Here is a 6000-nt window from a genome sequence, read left to right as displayed (position 1 = left end):
AGCTACGCCAAGTTGGCAACACTGCGAGGTTAACATACACCCAAAAGGCTACGCCGAGTTGGCAACACATATACACTCACACACAAAAAAGCTAAAAAATTATACAGCGTAAAAGGCTACGCCAAGTTGGCAACACTGTGAGGTTAACATACACCCAAAAAGCTACGCCGAGTTGGCAACACTGTGAGGTTAACATACACCCAAAAGGCTACGCCGAGTTGGCAACACATGTACACTCACACACACTAAAAAATTATACACCATAAAAGGCTACGCCGAGTTGGCAACACTGCTAGTGAGGTTAACATACACTGTAAAAAGCTACGCCTTACCCGAGTTGGCAATACAGCAAGACAAGCCTCAAGCAGTATTGCCAGCTCCTTGCTTGAGGTTAGGTTAGACCCAAAAACAAACCTTGGTGATTTTTTCAAGTGAGGAGTTGGCCACACTGCAAAACAAGCCTCAAGCAGTGTTGCCAGCTCCTTGCTTGAGGTTAGGTTAGACCCAAAAACAAAAACCTTGGTGATTTTTTCAAGTGAGGAGTTGGTAACACTGCGAGCCTCACCGAGCCTCATTTTCGGGCGCAGAACCCGGCCCACTACTCTACTGGTACGCTTTTACAGCCTCGGTATTTAACCTAGGCAAGGAGGTTTTAGTTCCCAGAGACATGTAATGATATTATTTATGGTGAGGGACTTGACTCCGTGTAGTGTGATAAATGCAAATATCCTATCTGCTGATGCATCCAAAATTATTATTTCATTCATTCAAATAATTAAAACTACGATTTAAAAGCATAATTAAAATTTATAGTGAGAATTTAAATAAGCTTTGATCCCACCACAAAAGTTCAAATCCCGGTCTGCGCATTAGTGTTTTGTGTCAGTGACTCTTTCTTCATCAATATCACTCATCCTCATCGTCGTGATCAGCCAAAAGGGACAGAAGCGCAGCGTTAAATAACAACTGTACACAAGAATAATTAAGGAAATTTTCATTTGGAGGGAAATAGATTTGTTGCATTTTGGGAAATAGTAAACTGGTATTATGCAGACGTTCTGATACAGTAATCAATCTAAATAGCATCAGGAGAAAACAGCTCTTTCCGAGAATGCTACAAAATAACTTCAAATGAATTATACTAGCTCTCTGCTTGTGCTTAGCAATACCGAAGCAATTACTAAACAACCTAAAGCTCTTCTGAACCATTTCCACCTGCTCGATTGAAGCAGTACGCGAACTATCTTGTTCAGCTGAAATAGGTTGCGTATTTCTTCCTTTTGTCAACCGTGCCGAGAGAACAAGCTTAAGCGAATGTCCACAATAAAGTTGGCTCATGGAGGAAACAAAACCTGATACTTCGCTGTTTTCTGGGTTTTCGACACGTGGAAGTAGCAATAAATATCTGTAATGTTTAAAACAACAGCAATATGAGTAGACTTACCACCTGCGTGCCATTTCTTTTATCCAGAATGATGGGAATAGGTTCATTTAGTTCTGCCCCAATTTCCCATGATTGTTAGGTATTCCACATCGTGTTTAACTTGTTTTTTACTTACTATTTTATATACAGGGTGGATCACTCGTCTAAAACAAATACAGATATGCAAACACGAAGAAAATGTTCTGATGCAAGATATTTGAAAGGGGAAAAAGAAAACTTGTAACATGTCACGACCATGGTGGTCATCATAAAATCCGCTATCCTGGATTGAACTCTTTTCTTGAAATGGGATGTTATGTGACAAATCAAAATGGGGTACAATTTCACACGAGACAAGAATCCTACTTAAAGTAAATTCTTATGAAGCTTCAACACTAATGTTGCTATGTTAAGCACTATACCGTACTACTTAAAAACTCTGTCTATAATCCATTTTTGGGGGGTGGGATTCATAAAAACTAAAGAACAGTAATTTTAGGGCACTACGCTCACAATTCTGGGATAGAAGTATTAAAATTGTGTAGGTAGTTTAGCAGAGGAATTGGAGTGAATTTGAAAACAACTTAAATGCAGTAAACTACTGTAAATTCAAAGCTTTCGACATATTATTTTTTTATCAGCTACATACCTTGAAGTACTTGGTCTCGCAGTGAATTTAAAAATAGATCAAGGCACTTGTAGATAGTGTACACAATCTCATTTTTTTCTTGTCAGCGTTTCAAGTTCTGCTTATATTCATCTAAGCTCCATTACCCTAGATCAAGAAGCGAAAATCTCAGCAGTTGTAGGAATTGATTCGTGCTACATATTTTCATAAAAGCTCTCTTATTTAGTGCGCTGTTTAAAAAGAGCACTTGTCAGAATGAGAGCAATTTGCCAACACTGTGATGAAAATAACTCGAAAAATTTATAGGCTTAAAGCGGATTCTAGTACAGCTGCTACTTGAACTGACCAACCTGTTGTTGCATTAAATCAGTCAAAGTGTTTCAAGGTGGCAAAATATTTTGTTTCAATTAAGAAGATTCTTAAAATTCTGCTAATATTTTCAAATCTCAATTTAGGTAACATTTTTGAAGATTATGAAATAAAAATCTAGGCTGTTTTAGGGTATTAATCGAGCTATATGTCTCTTAGTAAGAACCTATGACCTATAGACAGTAGCGGCTTCTGCCTATTCGCACATTCTCACATTCGCACGTGCACACCCAAATAAATCTGTAATGCAAATCATTATTATTATACTTATTTCTTGAACTCTATCTCCTTCGAATCATCAAGTGTTTCCACGCCGCTCCACCAAGATAGATGGCGGAGAAGCCTGGGATCAGTGATATCAACCCGCGTAGACCAGGCCGTGATCTGGGCTTGGACACAATGGTAGTTTCGCTCCCTAGGACGCTGTTGTAGCAGTCGCGTAGAGGACGTTGATTGGGTGTTTTTGCTTGAGCGCCGTGTGAGGGAGGTTGCATCATTTAGGAAGGCTGTAAACGCAGCGATTTGTGTGCGAGCAAATGTAGTGTTAGAAACCCATTCCATTGGAGATCGTGTGACGGAGTGGACCCAACCCATACATCATCGCAAATTGAGGGATTATTTTTTTATGAAAGGGAAATTTCGATGGTATATTGTCCCGAGCATAACAGGCGAAGAAAAGGAGGAGAGGCCAACTGAAACCAAAACGGGTGTTTTAAGCATACCTTGCTTCGTGCATCTTGGTCAAAATAAACGGCCTTTTTGGCGCAGTAGCCGAATTATCAACCCGCGGCGAGGGAGCGTGCATCAAATAGTCAGCTGTTTTGCATTTTATGGCTGTTACTGCCTTACAAAATTGTTTACCGCTGTCAAAAGGTCGTTCCTGTTTCAGTGCAAAATGTTTGATTTCATGATGAATAGGGAAACTGTACATAGCGAAAGCAGACTTAATATTTAACGTTATTGAACTTTTGGAGGGAAGTTAGCTACAAAGCCTGTAACAACTGCAGTAATATATGGATATGGCGGAAGAGAAGGAAAATTCTGAAGTACGATTACGAAGCAGGGCAGTGTGAACTTAGTGAGTACTGTTATTTCCTTTAACATTTATTATTCTCTTGATTTAGCTTGATTTGCTTGGTTTGATCAGTCTGTCATTAGAAATAAACAACAGCTAGATAGAATACAACTGATTTCCTCCATGTGGTAGTTGGATCGGTTTCTTTGGTGTACGCCAATGTTGTTATTCTCCTTGTTCATTAAGTTTTAACGAATTATTTTGCAAATCGACAATAGTATTGATATTGTAGATCGGTATTTCTATGTTTTGAGTGATTTTGTCAGGTTATCGAATGCTGAATTACATACTGAACAATAACATCGCTCTTCTCGTGATTGGCTGGATAATTTCCGTAATATTTTTGAAATTTGTAAAAAAATCCGTGTTAAAAAATCATTAAATACGTATAACTCTGCCATAGTGTAACGAGCACATAAGCAACAGCCAGCGGTTGGCTCGATGCCAACAGATACCTAACCCTCCCAATAATCAACAACATATGACGTGTCTCTTGTCAGCTGCTCTGCAATGTGGAAGGTCGTAGATAGGAAGTGTTTACAGCCAAGAGAACGGAACCTGTGACTTAGCATTGGGCTAGTGCCAAGACTTGGCACTGAACAAGGTCTACAAAGACACGTGTGACATTGGAAACATTCCAAAGGTCGGCCTTGCCTGACAGCTGCCAACAAGCTGAAAGGTTGCCAACTGACCAAGTGAGTCCACGTGCCAATAAATGAACTTAGGCGAAAATAGTCACAATGATAAGGAAGCTCTAGGAAGGCCACGCGGTAGGGCAGCTTGACGAGTAGACAGATAATACTATAAAAACCACTTAAACATAAAATAAACATCCTGTTGTGTCTGAGGATTGGAGGCACGGGGAACTGCTGACCTATCGAGAGATCGTTGGCTGTGGCTAGACCAAAAGGTATGATGGACTTTATTTGTCTGTTGTTGGCGCCTTAGATTACTCTTCTAAGTCAGGTCTTACATATATATTTAGTTAACATTAAGAGTGCATAAAATGTAATCCTTAGGCTTAGTTTTAGAATAAATATTCTGAATCGTAGAAAAGCGAGTGTCAATCCACATCTTAAAAACCTCTTCTGAGTCACACTCCCGAGTAACTGTGTCTGCCAGGCAGTAACAGTTACAATAGCCCCATTTTTAGTGAAAGGTGATCAAAACTTGGGTTGCCAATATATTAAGCTTCATTATATACACAAAAACGGGTGTGAGTATTTCACAGGGGTGGTATAACACCCATAGAGCCAGACCACGAGCCGCCACTGCCTATAGATCGTAGATTAGGAGGTTGTGGTGTCAAATTAAGGGGAGTTAACCAAGATTGTGACTACGATAAGGAAACCAAAGTTACAGGTTTTAAGCTTAATTCATTTAGCTACTAGATACGTTAAGCTAGATGCTTTATCTGGTAGTGTATTTGAGAGGAATTGATTACAATATTTGAACGTGGCGGACGAAAAGAAATATTTTCTGTTTTCTGGGCGCTGCAGATTCTGTTGATATATTCAAATCTCTGTCCAGAGCACATTTTCGGCAATAAAGAAATGACAATTTCATCTATTTCAGGGAGTAATTAAACTATGGGCTTTTCATAATAACTTTGTAATATACGTAGTACGTTGTTTGGAAGAGGCGTGTGGTCAAAATGGAAGCAGGTTACAAATAATATGACCACGACAATTGCAGTGAATCTAAAGATTTTAAACCAGAAATTCATGCATAAACTAGTTAGTTCGATTTTGCTTCGTATTTGAGTGAAATTGGTCAAAGGTTTTCAAAGACGTGGCTTCAAACCTACGAAACTTTGGAAAAGATATTCCTGGGATGGTTGATTCGTTCAGCGACATTTTCCATAGATTTTCCCCCAATCACTTAAAATATTGCAAACAAGTGTAACTAAAGAGGCTAAAGGCAATAATATTGTAGGATATTTAGATCATGTGGCTATAGTGTATAACGCTAGAGGAAAAACTTGGTTATCTCACAAGAATGTGTTCTACAACTTTAAAGTGACAATTTATTGGCAAGCACATGAATGGTGCTGTATAATAGAATATTTCGTAGTAAGATATGCATATGTTGTGTAAGTAGTAATATATTTTTGTGAGAAATATATCGTATTGAAACTGTAGATATCGACTCGCAAAACTGTAGGTATCATCTTGCGCTGTCGCATCCTATGTTACTCGAATTGATTACTGTGAATGATCTTACAAAATCGAGTCGAAGAAAACCAAGCAATTACAAACACCAACGCATCCATCTGTTGAGCAACATGGTACGTCATCTGCTACCATACAATACGGGGTAACGTGGATTTATATCAGGGTTGATAGAGGTCCAGGTACCCATAAATTCTAATGGACCCTTTGGGTTCTGCTACAGCACCGGAACCTTTTTACTCGCAAAATTTTAATTTGGTCCAAGTTGCGTATTGTTTCATTTCAATACGGAACTTTTACCGTATTTAAATTGATCCGGAAAAAAGGTTACTGC

Source organism: Lepisma saccharinum, chromosome 2 (genome assembly GCF_977018435.1).
Source record: "Lepisma saccharinum chromosome 2, izLepSacc3.1, whole genome shotgun sequence".
Classification (NCBI taxonomy): Eukaryota; Metazoa; Arthropoda; class Insecta; order Zygentoma; family Lepismatidae; genus Lepisma; species Lepisma saccharinum.
The sequence above is the reverse complement of the archived record's forward strand: the minus strand, read 5'-3'. Positions refer to the sequence as shown.